This window comes from Crassostrea angulata, chromosome 7 (genome assembly GCF_025612915.1).
Source record: "Crassostrea angulata isolate pt1a10 chromosome 7, ASM2561291v2, whole genome shotgun sequence".
In the NCBI taxonomy this organism is placed as follows: Eukaryota; Metazoa; Mollusca; class Bivalvia; order Ostreida; family Ostreidae; genus Magallana; species Magallana angulata.
Window position 1 is genome coordinate 31,996,065 of NC_069117.1, and position 23,466 is coordinate 32,019,530.

Genomic DNA, 23,466 nt, shown 5'->3' on the forward strand with positions numbered 1-23,466 from the left:
GGAACATGATCGCTTTCATTACTATAAAGAATAGCCACCCCTTGGCCACCCTTTTTTTAATTAATCCCTTCCCTTTTATTATTGACTTTAAATGTACGTATTAGAGCTTTTATTTTAGCACGGATTTCAACACTTAGTCTAGCTAAAGAAATGAATTGATTTAACTTTAATAGAGTACTGAGTATTGCCGCCTTTCCATTACGATATAATGAATAATATACGTTTTCTTTTCCAAGCGATTTTCTTTTCCCTGATACATGAATAAGGTATATAATAGGCTATGCAGAATAACGATTCTTGCAGAAACATGTTTTTTTTTTTAAATATTTCAAAAGATAATTTTTAAGTACCTATTTACTGACATCTTCCCAAATCTAGTACTTGTCTAGTGCAGAATACAAACTGGAACATGTCATGTCAATTGTTTAAATAATTATTAAAGTGGTTATTTACGCTGCTGGTTAATTATGCGTTTTCTATTGTCATAGGATACGCGCGGGTATTAAAAACGCGGATGCGTGATCTATCACTCTCATGTCGATATTTTTACCATACGCGCGGGGGTATTTTAAAGCAGTTTAAAGCTTACCATGTAAGTAGTGTAAATTTCCACCACGCGTAAGTTATCACTTTTACAGTATGTAAAAGTGATGTCATTTTGGAGGAAATTGTTCATAAAGTATGCTCTTTGTAGGTCCTGCGAGCACAATTTATTGTTATTGAAATATTGACGTACATGTACTAGATCGAAATTCGGTACATCATTACAACATAGTACCTACTAGCAATCCAACTGTCGCATATAATACAGTTGTGTAGTTCCACCTCTACGTTTCTCGGTAACAATATAAGCATATCATTAAATGCTTAGTTTTGGATATCGTCGGTCCTATTTATTATAACACTTGCAGACAAAATAAATATAATAATTTGTCTGCACGGCCTGGTGTGTTACAAGACAAACGGTATCCAAAAAATAAGCATTTAATGCTTAAATCAATATTTACTTTGATGTTTATATTTAAAATTTTTTTTTGTATATATATCATCGCTATGTTTCAGGGAAATGGATGGAAACGCCATAAAACGTTTTATTTACTGCGCATTCGCGACTTAATTAAAATATAGTGCCAGAAACTTAATCGGGGAAATCTCTTTAATGAGAAATATATATAAATCTATTCAAAACACGCGATGCCCTCGACGAGTACATTTACACATGTACATCATATTTGATAAATTAAGGTTAAATATACTATTAGCACACATTTATATAAAAGTATATATTTACATGTATCAGAGTTCACATGTTCAACGATACCAACACAGCTTACTTCATTTAAATAAAAAATAATTACTTTATTAATCACTTATTAATAAGGAGCATTTCATTCTCATCTCCTAAGCGTTCGTTCAAAACTTTACCGTGCAAGTCGCGGCCTTGTATTTTTAGCAGATGCTGTTTAATTATCGCGGGTGGCACGTGAACTACAACACATCTGTCCTATTTTGCTACACGAGCTCTAGATCTCTGCCACGCATTCTGCAATGTTGGTGAAGCAGAACGAAAGGTTCATAGATTACATGTGTCGCAAAATATTTGTCTCATTAATTCGTCCCTTTTTTTCTCTTGTTTTATTGTCATCTCGGATGCCGGATTAAAATATTTCTAATGATTTCGGATGTACGTTCAGCGATTGCGCCATCAACTTGCGACTGCACGTGAATGCATTGTATAAGAAAATTCTGAATAAAAGTTAACTAAATTTGTATAATGTTGATGGTGTGAGTCTTCAGAATCGACAAAGGAAACATTGGTTTCATTCTGATCAAATGAACTAATTGTATGTGTAAGAATATCTTTGTTAAAAAAAACTGACACCATTCATTTTCATTCACGACAACTTAAAAATGATTATTTGAAAATTTCTGTTACACGTAAGTTGGTGAAATTAATGCAAAAATAAATAATTCTATTAAAATAGATTAATTATAAGTGTTCATAAATTTGGGATATATTTTGAAAGCCTGCATCTGGGTGTGAAACCTCGATTTAAGCTTTGAAGACCAAATGAAACCATACTAGTTGTAGTAAGGCTTTTATAATGTTCACAAGCGATCAGTTATTGAACGGTTACGTCAATGCACAAAATTACGAAAGCGGTGAAAATGCAGCTTGTTTCGTTCTCCATGCTGCTTAAGTAGGAGGATGCAGTTTTAGAAAATGACTTTTTAATTATGTAAATCCCCTTATTATTCAACTTTACGAAACTGCATTATGATAGTGTGTTGTTCTCTCCTATGATCTTCTTCTCTCAGGTTCAGTGCGCTGCGAAGTATATAAAAAGATGACAAAGTCATGCCTCTACTGATCTATTGGAGAAGCTGTATAGCTCGTTACAGTGAGCGCCGTTACTGTGAGCGGTGCCGCTATTGCCGTTTCTTCTTTTAAGTTAACCCAACATCCTTTCAGAAATTAAATTGAAAAAAAATCGTCCTCGCATTCAGTTTATTTTACGAAACATTTTTTTTTAAACACCGGAGTTCTTTTTTTCCCCCTCTGTAAAAATGAATGGAACATTTGGGGATTTATCTATCGTGAACACTTTTATCAACAGCTCTCTGCATAACAACAGCCTACAGATCCTGGATGGAAAAGATACTAATTATACCGCTGAAAAGTACGACCCAGTGAGTACCTTAATATTTTTTCTTTTATATATATATATATATATATATATATATATATATATATATATATATATATATATATATATATATATTGTCCCCAACATGCATGCAAGTTATTTTTCTTTTACTAAATACTGCAATATAATGTTTACTCTATAAACATCAGTTTAACAAAAACTACTTAGATGCATACATAAATGTCGGTGGTTTAGAAAACCATTTGAGGAAAATCTTTGAATGAAATATTTTAAATAAACCTGAATGAAATCTTGGTATACATGTGCCAATTATAATCTTACGCAAGAACACTAAGTTAAGGTAAATAAAATGACTTTTCCTATTCATAATTTTGAATTAAAAGTACTGATAACTCATTCAACAACAGTACGCTTGAAAAAAAACTTTTTCTAATCGAATTAAATGTTCTATCCGCATCTTTTTCTATTGTTAAATTGTACAACGTAGAAATGTGGTCATTTGCATCTCCTGTCATTGTTGTCCTGAGAAGGCAGCAGAGATGGTTTACAATTCTCAAACTGTTTTACAGTATTTTGAATACTTATATTTTACTTTTACATGTGTACGACTTTAAAAAGTCGTGATTACGACTAATGAACTCGTTATAACGACTGTCAATTGGCCGTTAAAAGCCGTTTTAAAGACTGATTACATGTATCTCGTTATGTCTATGCTAATTACAAACACTTAAAAAAAACATTTCTCAAAACTTTTACATTGATCATACTACACAATATTATATCGCAAAAATATTCCCTGGCAGTTTAGACGGTTTAATTCAGCAAACGGAAATATTTTCAGAATAAATGTATTTGGAACACTTCAGAGGAAATCCGGGTTAATTTGATATGCATCATTGACTACAAATAATAAGTAAGAGCTCGAGAGGTTCTAGCAAAACATTTTTATTTATATTTGTTGTCAGTTTCAGTTAAACCAAAGACACCTGCAATACATCTTTTAACACAACAGCCTCGTCTATAACGGACCTTATACTTTACTTTAGCAATATCATATTGTTCTTACAAACTTACCCAAAACTTGCGTATCTCAAGGAGCAGGTTGAATATTTTAAAAAAGTTCTAGAAAGATCTTAGTTCATTTGAAAGATACACAGGACATTCCAGCAAAGCGATTGAGTTTGTTTACATAACAGTTGCACATATGCAAAAAAAAACCCAAAAAAAACACGAATGCTTTTCCCATCCCCATCCACCTCTTGAAACCTTTTTTTCAAAAGAATTTTGTTTTCTTTTTTCTTAAAAAACGTATAATTCGAAAACCAGACATCAGAAATGTTATTTATCATCTCATAAATAGAATCAGACCTTATTGCGCTCGGATATCGGTAAAATAAAGGGTATTCAGGGTTTTTATCTTAATCATTTGGTGAATAAATATTTACAAATTCTTTGATAAAATCGATCTGAATTAAAGATTTGATCAAATTTTTATCCAAACATTCTAGCTTACTGGATAAAATAATATCAACAGAAGACAGATTGTTGATGACACAAAACAGAAGACAAGACAGATAGCCGATGACACAAAAAAAGATTAAATACCGAAAGTGATTCCAACAGAGGTTGCCATATTTCTGGACTGTTTTATTCTCTTAAATGACAGTCAATACTAGTAGAGCAAAAATATGAATATCATATAAATAAATAATCGACGAATCGACCTCTGACTATCGGTGTGTAAAAGGATGCTTTATGAATTAAAATAATTTTCCTTTTCCAAAAGAAAACGGCGTGGCCCTTCTATTGAGAACTTATAAAATTCCTTCATAAATAAAATCTTTGCAGCAATGTATGTTGAAATTGGCTTAAAATTTCTGGAGAGGAAGGGAAAAAATGTTGGAATTCACATACGAACGGACGGACAGACTTCTCATCGCAGGTTATATGTAGCCTAAATGAATATATTTATTTCGTCAAGAAAACATGTATGCGAAAAATCGGAGGATTTACTATCTAAAATTATCCAATCACCTTGTAAAACTTGCTAAAAAGATGTTTTACGACATAAAACTACCGTTAGAAAACGTTGTGAAACAGCTTGAACAGATTATTGGGCATATTAGTAATCTTCAGACATCTTTGTGATGTCTCAATCATTTGACAAAGATAACCATATGTGTACCATAAACATGAACGACTAAGTCCCGTTGACCACGCAATCGATCATAATATTCAAAACCAATTGTCTTATTATTCCAACTGGAAGTGCCGCGATGAATCATTTCAAATAGATCCATAATTTATTTTGAAAATAATTTGGCACTAATCGGCCTATTGTGATAAAATGTGAAGATTTTGTAAGTCAGTTAACCGTGTGTTATTTTTGAAATACCTGAACCAAACTCAAGCATTTACGGGTAGCTTAAAGGGGCATGGTCACGATTTTGGTCAAATTCTATTTTTATGTTTTTATTATTTACAGTGCTTTAGAAATGCATTTCTAATGATCAAATTAAATTTGAGAGTCATTAGTAGAGTTATAAGCAAGATACAGGGCTCACAATTCTTTGTCATGTAAACAAGGCTCGTGCCCTGTTTTTGTTTACATAGGTTCCATATACCAGTAAAAAATCTTTTTCCAGCGTATTTGTCTATCTTTTTATTCATTTTAAGCATAGATATACAGTTCCTAACGTTTAACACATTCGTTTTAGGTTTAAAACTGAAATTTTTACTTCAACGTTTAAAATGTAAACAAACGCTTTGTTTACATAGCGAAGAATTTCAAGCTCTGTAACTCGCTTATAACTCAACAAATGAGACTCAAATTTCGGTTGCCTATTAAAAATGCCTTTCTGAAGCATTGTAAATGTTAAAATCGGAAAAATAATTTTTGACCAAAATCATGATCATGTATACAATTCTGGTTTCCTGCATGTTTATTTGGAATCAATATCACGACCGCATAATAAATTGTACACATTAAAGATGTGTAAAATTTATTATGCGGTCGTGATATTGATAAATGTGTACAATTTATTATGCGGTCGTGATATTGATTCCAAATAAACATGCAGGAAACCAAGAATTGTATATCATCAGAAACGAAGGCATGCACATTTAATCCACACATAAATGTACTGTGTGATATCTACGAAGATATTGATAACGCAAAAAGGAGGGGAATAACATTTGTATGTTGTGCTTTTGAAAGCCTTTTCTTTTATCAAGTTGGAGATTTGGATGAATTGGTAAACGTATTAGCTATTGACAGATTATTTCTACTTCCTCGCTTCATCGTAATTAATTTAATGAGCTCTTGAGAATACCGGCGTCTTTTACTTTTAGAATACACCGGGTTGTATATAAGTTGTCTAAAGGCATAGTCAATTCCAACACTCTTCAATCATATTGTATCCCTTTCATTCGAAAACAAGACGACCTCCTCTGTCGCAAGGGAATTCTTAATGTACTCAATGTATCGACTGATTATACGATTTTCAATGATCTAACCACACTAGGTTAGAGTTATTTTACAATTCCGTAAGAAAAAGTCGAACACAAGCTGCTACAGATAAAGTGACATTTTGATGATAACTTATGAGCGCTTAGAATTCACTTGACAACGAACAAAGCTCATTGATTCAAGCAGTTTATTAATGCGTCATCCGCTTGATTATCATGATAATGATAATAATGGGGGGAAAAAACATTGAACTTGCAAATGGATTTTTCTACTCGGATGAAGATTGCTCAAAAGTAGGTAACATGTAATGTTACACCGTGATGCAATCAGACAGACAGATTACTGTGCATTTATAATTTTTTTTTTTTTGGCTTTATTAAAAGTCGGTCGGACCAATGTTCCGAGTCGATACTCCCCTCTCTCAGACAAGATGAACTACTAATCGATAATTGATACTCCCTTCTCTCAGACAAGATGAGCTACTTATCGATAATCGATACTCCCCTCTCTCAGTAAAGTAATGGAGGAACCATTTCTTATAGTGACCTTGAACTTGCACAAATGACCAAAGTTCTTGCTCAGGACATATTTGCAGATCATAGGCAATCTGTGTGACAAATTTAATGTGCTAATCATATTCCATTACATTCCATTCCATTACAAGATATGGCCTAGGCAGAAATTTGCATTTTTTACAATGACCCTGAGGGTGTCTAAATAGCCTTAGGCCAAACTCTCCAGACACAACCTCAGGTCTTTGGTAGGTCAAGCAATCTTTGTGTGAAGTAGAAACTTCAAATGTATCTCCATAAGAAAGGAATAAACCACACACGAATTATGCACTGTTCCTTCCAGTGGCTCTAAACTTGCCCAAATGACCTTGAATCAAACCATGACACACCCCCTGGTAGTAAGCAAACTTCAAATGTTTCTCCCTGAAAAAGTATAGACTGGACACGTATTATGCAACTTTTCCTTCCGGTGACTTGGAGCATGCCCAAGGATTTTGGATCAAAATCATGACACTCCTTCAGGTCATCAGCAATCTGTGTGTGATGTAAAAACTTTCAATGTTTCTTTTTTAGAACTGCACTGATCGACAGACGGGCAGACAAGATGATTCATAAATACCCCATCCCAAACTTTGTTTGTGGGGGTATATTTATAGTTAATGACCAAACACATCGTGTTAAAAAGTTCAAAACAGATTTGATGAATTATAAGTTGACCATTCAACCTCCCTCAGACAAAGAAACATTATGGTTCACTTTCAATATAATGACAGTAGAAATCATTAAGTACACTTTAGAAATATTGGCTGGCAAATTAAGACTTGTAAAAATTATGGCATATTATACAAATGATGACAATGCAATGCAGAAAATCGTTGACCAAACGTTTACAAAGTAGTCAAATTTTGTAGAAATTAAGTGTAAGAGTACAGATATAGGTAGTGCTTTTGAACATTTTTAGGAGGGTTTTTTTTGCCGTGTGCACGATTTAAAGCATATTTTATTTTGCCTGAACTATAATTTTAAAATAGAACAAGTAAAAACTAAATAACGTTTTTATTTTAAACAAATAAAGCATTTTTTGTTCTTCCGTTTGCAATTCTTAACTATTTTTAGTTCTGGACATCTTTTTGATATTATATAAATCCAGCAAAATTCACTTAAAATATGAGTTCTGTGTGCAATGTAATGTTAGACTTCTCTTGAATCCTTTTTTCATTACATCGGAAATCTGATAAAGATATAAAAAGATTATAAAGTTTCTAATCGTTACTTGAATTTCTACAAAACAATATCAGAAATTGATTTCAATTTTTCTCACATCTTCATCAGATAATGTTTACTATTCGAGCTGCTTTCTTTTGAATCATTTTGGGGTTATTGGTAAATCAAGAGGGGGTATAAATATCGCCATCTTTCATCATTTAACATCAAAACAGATTAAGCGATGCACAATTGCACAATTTAGACGGAGAACTTACAAGGAAATTAGACAGCGATCGCTTTGGTTCTTTGATTGCTTTGAAATAAATACTCTTGTGTAGCTCGTTTATTCGTTTATAAGAAATTCTCTCTCTCTCTCTCTCTCTCTCTCTCTCTCTCTCTCTCTCTCTCTCTCTCTCTCTCTCTCAAGCTTATCAGTATTTTCATTTTGTTCACACACCACTTGAGATGTAGAAGATTCTGTCACACAGGAGTAAACATCTCATCAAGAGATATTTTAGTAAGTGATGATTGACGTGGCGTCCTATCATTTTGGAATTATTTTACAATGACCGGTGTTAATATTCAAACCATTTTTTGTGATTCCCAACACCACAAACAGCCTATCAAACATAAACAAGGCATGTGACGTTCAACGTCTTCTGTTGCGTGTGATATACAAGACCTTAGTTAAAACCTTGAAAAATATAATTATATCGTGTAATTTTGATTTTTACAAGACAAGTGGGGAAACGATTATAAAACGATTCCCGAGCAAAAGCGATCAAAATTTTGATATTTATCAAAGGGTAAAAACAATACAATATAAACACAGATCCACACGCCTGCTATTCGCATGTACATGTGCATTGTACATGTAAATTGTTAATACAGCTTTGCTTCCACCTACTAAATACTAATAGAAAGAATACGCAACGGAAAAATGGATGCTGAAGAGTTTCAATTTAAAAGAATTTTGAAGTACAGCTAAATGAACATATATAAAACAAAACAGCTCGATGCAGTCTTACTGACCTTCAGACATACCCTGTAATAAGTCACAATAAATATCTTTATTGTTAAAGTTATTCGTCGGAAGGACCATTAAAATGAGAAATATCACATCGTTACGGCAAATGACAGAAAGGGATTTCAAATTTTCCCTTGAACGGACATATTTTCGAATATGATCGCGGAGATGAAAGAGTCCCGCCATTAATTCCCAAATCTGTCAATAGGGGCGAATTCATGTAGTTAATCAATATGTTTATGCATGGAATCACCAGATAGACGTAACCAAAATCTGGAGAATATCAATAAATCAGAGGATTTGTAAAATTTATGTCCATTTTACGTTCGATGATGCCTATTATTAATGAACTTGATTATGATTCGCCAGAAGCGAAGAATAGATCGAAAATTCTGGCAATTAAGCAGATTTATATAATTGATAAAGCAAGATGCGATTTTCGATATCATTCTTAAAAGGCATACACATTAATTATTTTTTTTAAATACGGCTTTAAGATCGTTGTGAATTCAAGTAAAGGGATTTGGACACGATTTGACTTAAAATTTTCAAATTTTATTTTTCCATTTTCAATATTTATACTGATAAATATAGAAGTTTATAATGCTATGTCAAAATTTGAAAGTCAAATATCAAATTATAAGCAAGATACAGAGTTCATAATTGTTTGTTTGTAAACAAAGCTCAATATTGTCTTTTTTTTACATATGTGTTGTATTGGTGTAAGTTTCAATCAAATTTATCTTTCTTTTGTTGATAATAGTATTTATGAAGATATTGAATTAGTTTAAATTGTTTATGCATGTCATTTTGTCTAAGAAATGGTAATTTTCTACATTACATTTTTTGTAAACAGCTATAAGACTCGAGCTTTGTTTACATAACAACCAATTCTTACCTCTGTATCTTGCTTGTAACTTGAATTTAACATTCAATATTTTGGTCAATCATTTAAAATGCACCAGTTAACCATTTTATACATAAAAAATAAAAATAAGATTTTTGATCTTTAATCGTGTCCAAGTCCCTTTAATGTACACGATCGAGAGAAATTAATACAATCTTCTGTCTTTTGAAGGTAACACATCTCATTGCTGCTTAGCCTTGAAATTCTTTTGTACCTACATACCTACTAGTTATTTCATTCTGCAAGTTTTTAAGAGATTCTGTGTGGTCCATTTGTTCCTGAAGAACATTTTAACTGGAGCTAACGTATCTTATAAAGTAGTTTTCCTTTGAACCTTTCAATTGAACCTCTAATTTTAAGTACTTATATCTCTCACAGATTTTGTGTTGTCCGCTGGTTTCCTTGAAAAACAATTAAGATGGATAGGAAACTTGACATTTCTCAAACAGGCACTTAGCAACGTTTTTGAAACGGGAAAGACTCATCACAATATTATTGACAAGAACAGCAAAAACTTCTCAAATTCACGAAAATCCTAATCCGTGGGGGGAGGAGGGATGAGGATTAGTGTTACAAATCATCATTTATTTTACTTTAACCTACGACCAATTTTTCTTTACATGCTCCCAAAAAGTTGGGGGTGGGAGCTCCATGTTAATTCACATTTTTATATGCAAATTATATGAATTTAAGCATTTAAGTGTTTGCCGTGAGAAAAATGGCTGTCAAATCCACTCTCTGCAAACCTGAAGGATCCAGCAGTGGTTCCATCAAGTACAGCAGAATTTCATTCAGAGCTACAACATGAAAGTTTCTGTATTTTGCAAAATGAGGCTAACTAAATAAATTGTTCTGAACTGTAAAAACTTTGGTTTAATAGGAGTTGGGGTATTGTCTGAAATAATAATCTTTATCTCTGCTTTATTTTTTTGAAGAGGGAGGAACTAATTAGCTTTATGTAAGATTTGATTTTTTTCCCTTGTTAACCTTAGTTAATACTCATAAATTTGACAATTTGGCACCGAATTTTCTCTTTCATGCATTTAAATTTAAACTTGCATGAGTTTAACATAATTATTCGAAAGAACCATATCAGAGCCTTCCAGCCGTTTGTAGTTAATCTGAAATAGTGTTTGGGATAAAACTAATTATTGTAGTTTAAAAAAAAACCATAGGCATTGAAATAATGCTTTTCTGTTGGGCCGAACAACTTTTCCTTCGATTCTCACAAAAAAAAATTCGACCTTCGATGGAAATTCTACCGACAAAAATTAGATAATTATGCGACTTTGAATCGAAATAATTAAAACTAATACTTTTCCAACATTAGAATTAAAAAGCCTAATGCGAGGAAAATCATGTTTTATAGCATGAAAATAACTGTTTTCGAGACGAAATAAGTTTTTGAACTTTACTAACGGACGGAGTATATCAGCGGAGCATCCTTAATCTATAGCTATAAATCACCTTAATATAAGGAAAAAATCGCGCTAGAATGTTCGGAAGAAGACACTAAGCATCAAACTCAATTGCAAACGTCTCATATCGTGGGACAATGATGTTTTTTTTAGTATGTTAGGGAAGGAAAAAGAGAGATGCAGAGAATAATAATTACAATTTGTTTATGTCATTTATCATAGACAAACATGAATTATTATTATATACAGACTTTAGGTTCACTTTCTGTTTTATCCTTTTTTTTAGACTCCATCTGTAGCATTCTTAGCTACCATTTTTCCTCTCATGGTCGCCGGAAACATATGTGTCCTGACACTTATATTCCGGAAAAGGGGATCTAAGACGCGCATGGACATACTGTTTGCAAACACTGCGTGCGCAGGTAAGAAGTAAAATTACAATAATTAAGACGGACATGTAAAGTCAGCAATTACTAGTTCATATTATACACCAGAATTCAAATACATGTACAGCTAGTAATTGATTTGATTGCTAGATTTTTTCTGCTGGGTTAAGGGCAAGGATTGTGTTATAAGCTATTATATGTGCACATGTACGCATACATGTATCATCCTTAATGCATTAATTCATGTTCGGGTAATATTTTGATATACGATGAATAGATATCCGAATGCCTTGAAAATCACGTTAAGCTTATCATGAAACGTTTATATACCTTTAAATTTTCTTCGAGTCAGAAGATTGCAGTTTTATTACAGAACAAAGTTAACAAATCGATACATCAATTTGCGTTGGATTTGAGAACAGAGATTTCTTTGGAGAATAATGTCATGGTGCCTGTGTACATGCAATTCGTTTCAAAGGCGTAATCTGCGCGCCCTCCAGAGAAATGGTTTGGCATCTAAGAACACTTCGGGATCTCCGCGACCTAGTAATATAATTGGTATTTACAGCTTTTTCACGGATGTTTTCATTTACATATATCAAGAAGATTGTGTGTCAGAAAATAGAAAACCAAACGACAACACGATTCGTCTCATCTGACCCGAAAAAAAAATCTGAAAGACAAGAATGGCCGTGTGAAGATATTGATTACCTTCTAAGAATTCTTGCATGTAAAGAAATCGGAAAAGAAAGAAACCTTCACAGAAACCGCTTTTAAACAGGTTTAATTCATCAATCATTTGATTACTCCCCAATGCACCTGTTTTCAAAATATTCTACTATTAACTATTAAACTTTGTTTAATCTAAAAAAAAAATTTTATACTTGAATTGCAAACGGACGTGAATTTCAATGTCTATTATTTCTCAAGACTCATACACCATATGCAAAATATTAGCATATGGAACATTGTTCACCTGGCTATGACTATGAAAACTAATTAACAGCCGGCTGTGTGAGACCGGACCCTTACACTAGCACAATCGTCTTCAAGCTCCAAGTTGTTTCGTTTCATTGTGGTTAGTGTATGAATGAGGAAACTGTTGTCGAAAGAAAGAATTTTATTTATAAAATATGTTAACATGTTGCAACAGGCTTCGACTGACGAGTGCGCTGGGACCAAGCGTAAGATTTGACAGGTCGTCTTTAAAAAAAAACGGTTAGGAAGCCTTCTTTCGCCAAGCGCTTATAGATGAGGAGGTAAAAGTTGAGTGTCTTTAGAATGAAATCGTAACAAGAGTTTTACATACGAGACGCTCACACAGTCTGTAAAATGTCCATGTCAATAAAATTCTTCCCTTTTCAATATATGAGCAATAGGTTATTTGCATCTTGCCTACAATACTGATGACAAGATAATATTGATGAAAAGCATCAAATCAGCCGCAAACTATTCGAAACCATTTCAAAAGCATTAGCATTTCAGTAAATCTATACTAGTATCTCATATTGATTGTGTCTTTATGGCACATGTTTCTGTCATCCGGATACTCATATTCATGACGAATAGGGATCAGTAATTATAGTCAAACAAAATGACTACAATGTCGGAAAATTATTTTGTAAAATTGGGAAAAATACATGCTTTTGAAAACATCACATTGATTTGACATTATTAATTTCAAGATATCTAATTAATGAGACCTAAAACCAGAAACATTCTATCGAAACATGAAAAGAAACGTCTTATTTTCCCATGTGCACTATCTACATGTAACACCACCACAAATAGAATGGCTGCTCCCGTGGCCAAAAACAAGAAAAAGTCATGTAACGACCTTGGCCGTTGACCACTGGGTTTAAAATAATGTTTCTCTCTTTGTCTGTATCTTTCTTGAAAGAGTAGACACACAGGCGTAATGCACGCCATTATAGTAAATTACTTTTGTGTTTTGTTTCATAGCAAGATAGTATTTTTGCAGTCCATGCAATTGCTCTTTCATAATAAGATGTGTGTCTTTTCATAACATACTTTGGTAATTTCACAACGAGAAAATATCTTTGCAGTGTATGCATTTCAGTTCCTCATTTGTTTGCTTTTGCATATGCTGTTGTTTCTTCATTATAAGCTGGTTGTCTCGCATAATATCTTGTTTATTTAATTATCTTGTTGATGATTTTATGCCCATTTCATAATGTTATATACTAGGTTTCTTCAATGACCCCCTCGCACTAACATCCATGCCAACGAGAGATATTAATAGAAGTTGTAGAACTTGCTTATCAATCGTTGTAAAATATATAAAGTTCAGTGTTCAGGTTTCTTCATTATGAAGAGATATATTTTTATAGTAATTTCCCGTATCCCAAATTTAACGATGTAATTTTTTATAATTGGATTTTTTAAAATACTTGTAAAAATGAAATTGGCACCTAAACACAGTTTTTAAATTGTAACTTATTTTGGTCCCAGTCAAAAAGTAAAGAACAGTCCTAATTTTTCAATTTAAGCTTTCAGTTACGATGTTTTCTCATGATGACAAAAATACAAATGAAACAATAATACATGTAGATCTTCTAGTTATAAACATATTTCTATAAATGAAATATGCCTTATAATCAAACATATCATTTTTTGTGTGTACATTCAATATGTAAGATAAAGCATTTGAATCTGAAGAATAACAACGTCATGAAAAACATGATCTCTGCTATTTTTGCATGTACATGTAACACATTTAAGAATTATTCTTAATATATATAAAATTATGTTCATAAACATGTTATAATTTCTGATGAAGTTGTCAATTACCTTATAATTATGTCGGAACCTAAGCAAATAAATAATTCAAAAGCTTCTTATTGCAATAAAGGAAATACTAAATATACTATTAGATGTTATAATATCATAATATGATACAGTAAATAAAAATGCAAATTTTAGAACATAATGCTAACATGAAATAAGCACAGCACATAATGTTTCTGCAACTGACGATATTTTTTCATTATGTAGAATATTAGAATTGCATTTTCTTTTGAAAAATTTTCTTTAAAAATTAGTCCAAGGTCTTAAAATTGTTAAGTTCTTGCAATATACTAGTATTCTAGAAAAGCATTGACATTGATATCATAGGGTGAAAGACTGATAACTACATGTACATGAGAACCTTATCTTTAGTTGTAGATACTTAATTGAGAGTGAATATGCATTGTGTATGCCATTTAAGCACGTAGCATCGTTTCTGAAAGTGGGAGGAGGGGATGCACACACAACCAAATAATATTGACAAGCAAAAAAAATTGAAATGAGGCTACTTCTAAAATCCTCAAAATCTTTTTTATACGTAAATTTAAGAAAATTAAGAGAAATCTTTCTTACGCCAAAAAGTTTGGGGGGGGGGGGTGTTGTATGATTTGTTTAGCTATAAACTATCATATAATAAAAAAAAATATTTTCACTTCTAAATTGGAATATGTTCCGATATCTTTATAAAGAGCTCTTCTTTTTAAGGAGATTTATATAGCTTAAAAATAGCCACATGACCATCCAGCCTTCTAAAATAGAATGAAATACCCAGTCTAGTTAAAGCCATCCCCTTCTCCTTACAGTTGTCAGGGCCTGACAGGTATCGATAAGAGGTCATCTTCACAGGACCTCTAAATTTGCATACGATTTAAATATACCCCAACCAATCCTAGACATGCTTTTATCTGTTTTATGAGAGGTGTAACTCTTTAATACTGTAGGTTACATAGAAAGCATGAATGATTTTTCTATCTCGTTTTGAAGAGTTTCAATAGATTTTCTAAAGCAGTGAAACCCCTATCCTGATTGGTCAGAAGTAAAGGTCATGTGAAGATGACCTCCTATCGATACCTGTCAGACCCTGATGAGAGGAAGAAGAGGGAGCGGTTGGAATCAGGCTGCGACTACCCAACCCCCCTTAAGTTACGTGTGCCTGTATTTAAGAAAATACTACGCGGTTTTGCTTGCTTTCTTAACCCATATTAAATTAATATTTAATATGATAAATCTTCTTTTTAGATCTCTCTGTTGCATTCTTCCTGGTTCTCAGTGATTTGTTTTGGCATCAAGCAGGACACTGGTATGCCGGTAACGCCATGTGCAAGATTGTTAAGTATTTTGCATTGGTTGCCACCTACAGCTCTAATTATGCCATTGTCGTTCTGAGTTTAGACAGATGCCACAGTGTTGCGCGACCGATGCAATCTTTTTCAAGAGGTACCTATGTGTTCACGTATAATTGTAGTGTAAGCATTTTTTTTCGCGATATAACTGAATATTTTCAATTTTTTATTGATTTTTTTTTCTATTTTAACGTCATTTAGGTATTTAAATTATATTTTAAAAATGAGCGTCGTCTTCTTTATACACAGCTTGATTTGTTTTATAAATAAAACCATTTTTAGTTAGATATTGAATGCTGATTGAAAAACAAGATAAACACTAGAAACTGTTTATTTGTAATAAAATGGCAAGGGGAAACGACTTATTACTGGAGTAATTAACAATTACATGTATAAACAACAAACCATGACAGAGGACTAATTTTCGATCCCATTGAAAAGCTCATAAGTTTTTAGCACAACTACAAAAATCTTTGTTTGAAATATTTTTATGGTCAGTATAGAAAAATTTTAATCAAAAACTTGTTCTAACACATTGAAATAGTATCAATAATTAAAATTAAGTTTTCATTTTTTTTATTTTGTCCATTCACATTAATATTCTTCATCGAATTGGCTCGTTATCAAATAAAGGCGCATCAAGACCCTATTATGAGAGATAACCCAAACTTTGGTCAACGAATTAAGCGATTTCTGTCAAATTTAGATAACTCAAACTTTTAAGCGATTTTTGTCAAGTTCTCCCCATCACCCATGGTTTGCCGAAACCGTGTTCATTTCTACTTTTTATGTTTTGGGGGTTTAAATCGTCAAAGAACAACAAAAAACTACATAATAATAATAATAATAATAATAATAAAATATAGCTCTGCGGAGATAATTAAATAAACGTCATTTCATTCACTTTTGTCATCTACCAAAGGTTTGAAAGGCTGCAGATGGTATATTGGAACGTCGTGGGGCCTGTCTTTTCTATTTTCCATATCGAGTTTAGTCCTATTTCGAGTACAAAATGTCAAAGATGGTCAACCACAGTGTGGAAACGTCGAAATGAACGTTATACAGTGGAAGGTAAAGCATATTTCCTTTAGGACTAACCTCTTCTCTCTCTCTCTCTCTCTCTCTCTCTCTCTCTCTCTCTCTCTCTCATACAAATATAGATTTCAGTAATTCAAAGAGATGGTTGGCAAACGTTTTCTTGGTTAGTCATTCAATCGGGAACAGGTCCAATGTTTTAAAAACAATCCAAATTCCTTGTTGTCGTAAACGTACGAGTCAGGTACTTGTTACTAGGTTTTGATTAATTTGTTGTTCCTTTGAGATGCCACTGGAGTTAAAATATAATACGGAAGTTGTCTATCCAGAATATGATATATCGACTACTCATCAGAGATTATGGAGGTCAAGAAACGCGTTGCACATTAACCGATATTTGAGATGTTCTACATGTATTTGAAAAACTCTTCACATTGTACATTGACGTCAGAAAATGTCTGGTGTAATTGCAATGACAATTCTGTAGGCATCTGAAAAAAAAGGAATTTTACTCACTGCATTTGATTTCAAAAAATTCATTTCATAACCGAACTTGTCACATTCATTAACTTACACTTTGCCATTAAGTTATTCCATGCAGTGCCAATGTGATATTTTTGGACCCGTCTGGTGTAGCTGTTTCCAAAACATGGCAGTGACGCATATATGTCAATTGGTAACCAATACCTAAAGAGTGATATATAAAAATCTATTCATTACAGTGTGTCTCATTACATGTATCATCAGACAGTTGAAAAATCTCAGTTTAAAACTTTATATTTAAGAAACTATTAATCCTAGGGATTTTTTCCTTCTGGACATTTTGAAAATTCTGAAGGGTTTTCTTAGTTATTTACTCCTACAGGAATTATATTTCCTGTACCATAATAGTAATTCCAATCGAAACTTAAATTTGGACAGGTACATTTCTGACCGGATTTTCAAATCCTAAATGAGTGTAAATTGCTTTAGGAAATGAACGTTTTCCCTAGGGATTTTTTTTTATATTTATCCAGTAAAAAGGGTCTTTGCCATTGGAATTATTGTTTTCCTAAAAGATTTTAATTTCAAAAGGCAAATACCTCACCTGCCAGGTTAGATACACTGAATACATAAGTGGGTAGGCCATTCTCTATAGCGAAGTACGTAGAAGCGTTTAATGGGCGTTAACTTCAGAAAAGTTTTACGTAATGCTTTGACTGACCTTTGTCCAATCAGATCTTAGCTGGGCGGAGTTAAGACATTGCCGCTCGTGACTTGAATGAGAGAGAGGGAGAGAGAAAAAAGTGAGAAAAATTGATTTGAGTAAATTATAGGTGACGCCGACGAAGAAATCATCATTAGTAATAAACTGGCAAACAAATTAATTTAGATCTATATTTTGCATGGATATCCTTTATTGGTGTTACTTTTAAAGCGTTTAAAGAACGATTGTGAAAGTTTCTTTGGCCGTCGACAACAGTGTACAATGTATAAAATGACGTAACTAACCAACTTAATCTCCTGGCATGGCGTCCGAGAATACGGGTAATAAAATTTTTTAAATGTAAAAGAATGATAAGTTATGAATATAAATTAGATATAGATAGAATGTTCTATCGTTAAATTGACAGATGTCCTACGGACCCGGATTAACGATAAAATTCTTCCCATATACTCGCTTCGTAGCAAATAAAAAAAATATATCGAGCTGTTACAGTATCTCGCCTAAATTTTCCTATGCTTAGTCTCAAATACATGTACCTACAATGTTGCTCTTTTACATTTTACATTTATGATCCTATTTAACTACATTCACTGTTTTTGCAACGAAATCACAGCCACTTTTAACATCACGTCTGAAAATTCGCTATTTACGGTCGCCATGTTAATGATAAAATCCGAGACATTCCGAGTGCGATTTCCGACAAAATGGCAGGCAAATTCAAACGTGTATATATTAACAAAATGCTTTGGCACGACCCATTAAATGGAATAATTTGGGGGATCAACTACATGTGCATGTTTAAAAAGGTTTGTAGTGTATAAAAATGTGTTTTTCCCTTGCAGATTATCATAAGTTTAACAGACTTGAAATTGACGCGAAGCAGATCCGCTTCGCGATTGCTACATTGCAAGTATATGGGACGAATTCTTACTGTGACCTGAGCGTAGCCTGGTCACGGTAAGATTAAGATTAGAAATAGTGAAACGGGAAGGCAATGCAAGCGGATGCTTAGTGGAAAAGTTAAACAATGGCGGATAAATTCGTCCTTAGATAAAGAATGTTTTACACTGAGTAACCATGTAGAAAATTTTTATACATAGCAGGCACGTAGCATCGTTTTTGAAAGTGGGGGGGGGGGGGGGGCAGACTCATCCAAAAAATCTTGACAAGCAACAACTCCATGATGATTCCATTTTTATATGTAAATTTTAAAAAAATTGTTGCTGCGAGAAAAAAGGGGGGGGGGGCAGCCCCCCCCCCACCCGATGCTACGTGCTTGCAGAGTAATGATACAACCGGTTCGGCATACTTTGATTAGAATACTACCGATAATACTTATAATGAAAAGCAGTTCCTTAAATATTCGCACAATTTTCGATGTTTTACATTACTTCATCCCAATATCTATAATAAACATCGTTGTTCCCCGCTGAAAGGACTTCAAAACACAAAATATATATTTATAGGATATACAAGACCTTGATTGATAGATTGACCGCTCATCTGCATCATCTGTAATTTACTCTATTCTCTCTCTCTCTCTCTCTTTCTATCAAATTAAGTCACGAGCGGTATAATTGTCTAAACTCCGCCCAGCTACGATCTGATTGGACAAAGGTCAGTCAAAACATTACGTAAAAACTTTTCTGGAGTTAACGCCTATTTAACGCTTCTTTGTAGTTCGCTGTATCACATGACAGAATACAACAACTTTGGCGAGTGCAAAAAAACCACCTTAATTAGCTCTTGCATTCTTATCCTTTTTAAATCTGTCATAAATTTTTATTTATTTTATGTATTGTTGCAAAACTGGTTTTGATTTACTTTGAATCGTTGCTGATCTACTTTCAGATCTACTTTACACTTGGTGCTATTTTGATGTTAGTTATACCTGCTATAATAATCACCATCTGCTACACAATCATCGTTGTTGTAGTGTGGAAAAATTCTGCATTTACACCATCAGACACAGGCAAGTGATTTTTTCATGTTTTTTTGTAGATTTTTAAATGTTAGTCGTTTGGCTTGTAAACCGCGTGCTGTCCAACTGATATCGTCTTCTGGTTCACGAATCGATTCCTCAGAAAAAAGAATAAGGATTCAAAATTGTGAACTTATTCAAGGTTTTCTTTCAAATTGTTAAAACTGTCATCAATAAAATGAAAATGGTGTATGGATTTCATGTCGGCTGACGCGTGGTCCATGTTTTTAAAGAGGAAAAGCCGGTGGAGACCATACCAGTAATATCAAGCATTAGTCAAGTTGATGGACAATTCACTTGGTAATAACGACACAAAAAATCAAATGATTCTTTTTTATTAAAGTTTAGAGTGGATTTTAACAAAGCACTTTTTAACCACCATTATAAAATTTGTATTTGTTATGTTATTCATTCTAAAACAAGATCAAAATTAGGACCACATTTTAGCCAAGATTAAAGTTTGTAAAAATGTAATAACGTTAGACCCCATCCCATCTCCCCATGACTCACGAATCCTTTAAAAATTTGTAGGTTGGTTAAGAAAATAAAAATGAATCTTATATGTGGGTGTCAATATAATAACATTGTTTTCCTCAGAAACTCCTAAAGTTTAAAGAATTTCGACCATTATCAATAGTAAATTGAAGAAATATTTTAGATCCTAAAATATGAGTCGGTTTTATTGAGACTACAGCAAACATTCTCGTGAAAGTATTATGGAAACAACTCGGTATTATACCTACCTATATTGTACAGAATACTACATGTTTCAATACCATACCATTTTCTGACGATTTATTTTCTATGTTATACTCTTACAGAATGCAAATCGAATTCCAATGCAACGACACTTATCAAAGACACAACCACGTTGCCAAATGGGCGAAAAACTTTTTCTCGGGCCAAAATAAAATCAATCAAGATTACCTTTGGTATAGTTATTGGTAAGTACTGATAAACCAAATTAATGTTGCTATATATATAGTGAAGCAGCAGCTGGCTGTTAAATTTTTAAGAAAAAATATGAGGAATAAAATAAAGGAATATTCTTAAGACAAAAACAGTATAATTCCAATATTCTATTGTTGGAGGTATTGGGTTAATGATGCATGTAATAATAATAATAATGGATACCTATAAAATCGAAAGCCATTGACTTTTCTTAAGTTTTTTCTTTTTCATTAAACAAAGTTAAGACCTGTGTATATAAAGTATTTTTTGGGTTTCTTATACTAAATTTCGTATATACGTTTTCTTTCAGCATTTATTCTGAGTTGGAGTCCTTATTTTATATTTAACTTTTTGGTTGTCTACCATCACATCAAAATTGACAGCAACAGGATGTACGAAATTTCTATGATGTTTCAACTTCTGGCGCCAATAAACTCTTTAGCGAATCCAATGATATTCCTGATATTTAATGGCAAGAAGTACTTACAACTGTGCAAGAATACGGATCATGTTAAGTTTCATACTGATACCAATGCTCCTGGTGCAACAGTGTGACAGTCTAAACGCAGTACCAGTTAGAGTAATCGGAAAGTAAAGGAATATGCGATGATCATCATGTGATCGATTTAAAAAAAACATTTAAAGACTAATCGGTATGCAAAGCATCAATGAAAATGTAGAGAGGATGATATCATTTTATTTATTTATTCACTTTCAAGGATTGTCATCCCATTGTTTGGTGATTGAATAGAAACGTTCCAACATGAAGACACTTCTCAACACGAGGAAAATCTAATTCTCGTGAACAAACTTCGGTGAAAGTTTGGTTGATGACTAAATGAAGGCTTCACAGAGAAGTGGAGGAGACAAATATTTGACCTCTTCATTACATAGACTGAACGTGTCATTGTTTAAAATTTTGAATATCTGAAACAAAATAATTTACTTACGGAATAAATTATGAATCAAATATTTTGTTTTTAATTAAAACTAATTAAACATGCTATTTTAATTTTTTTTTCCGTTTTTATTTTTTACAAAGTTTGATTAGTAGAACTCTTGATCCATGTTTGTTAACAGGTTCAATCCACGTCCGAGATTATTGAAGGAGGAAAGGATTTATCAATTTTGTGACGTTCTGAGAATTTTGTCCTCCGACATTAACAGTAAACTGTCCTTCAAGAATTGCTGTGTTTAACATTGTTGCTAATTTTCTTAAACTATCACTCACACGTCACGAGAAGTCACGAGTTGAAGACTGGCTTCAGAACGTACAAGTTTTACCATTGCATGAAATTTCAAAATCCAATAAAATAATGGTCAAAGTTTTACAATTTGAAAATCATATATATTTTGAATAATTTATGATATTCAATGGAATAATTAACATTTGTGGTGTCTCAATTTTCTTTTGATTTCTATCGCAGTCTTCCATGCCATCTTTAATTCATCGCTAATACAAAAGTTTGTTTGGGCACTTATTGATCTTAAATACCAACTAATCTATACTGCATTGCTACAAAAAAGAGAGAAATTATTACTGTTGTTAAAGAAGTCGAGTGATCAACAAATTATCTATAGATCTACTATTTATTTTTAGATGTGATATTTCAAGCTATAAACTGTACACACGCGGGTCTAAAACAAAAAGTGAACAAAAAAAGTAATTCTAATAAGAAAAGTTAAAGAGTTTTCTTGTTTCGGAAATTAATGTTCGAATTATGTTGCATGGTTTAGGGGAAACACAATAAGTAAAATCTATTAGTAAGCTTTGAGTATATATACAACGTTTCATTTTTGACGGCGAAGGAGAAAAAAAACCAAGTAAACTGTAGGGAACAAGGGAGAAAGTAGGATTTATTTCTAAAGATATGAATGCGTTCATTGCAATTATTTTCTGAAGTACCATTTAAAATCTTTTTTGTAGACGAATTTGTAGGTTTACGGTGAATTGATTGAAAGTTTGTTTGAATCAGGTCCCGTGTCACAGAAGGAGCTAGCACAAAAAAGAAACCCTCGCTGAGTAATTGCCTTTTGCGCAGAGGATAGATCAATAATGCCTTCTTTAGAATCTGGTGGCAACTCAGACTGACTGACAGAATTCTGATGGGACGTTTAACAACAATCAATTAATCAATAATGATAGAAACTGTTTCTTAAAAATATGCTGACAAACAATAATGCAAGAAGCCAGACAAATTTGCATGTTGGTGCTCAAGTTTGTTGGATGAGAAACGATCGGTCATAAATGGAAATATGCGTTCAATGCTTGGAACAAGACCATCAAATAAATGACAAATTATCTCTTTAATCTTTTTAAATCTGTCCTATAATCTCTCAATTTATCTGTCATGCAATCCAAACACTCCTGAATTGATGAATCTTTGCTGTCTTTATCAAATAATGGCTTCCCTTTGTATTTTAACAGTCAATACATTCAGTACTGACGTCACCAATGCAATTTTCAAGTTATGTTGATAAATTTATCTAAGTAGAGCAAATTTTATACAATAGACTGCCTCCTTTTGGTGTTTCATGAATATAGTT

At 32.8% G+C, this 23,466-nt stretch overlaps 1 pseudogene; it reads left to right on the plus strand.

The window, feature by feature from the left end:
* The first annotated feature begins 2,183 nt into the window (after window positions 1-2,183).
* LOC128192397 (cardioacceleratory peptide receptor-like) lies at window positions 2,184-21,925 on the plus strand (annotated as a pseudogene).
* Window positions 21,926-23,466: the final 1,541 nt, after the last annotated feature.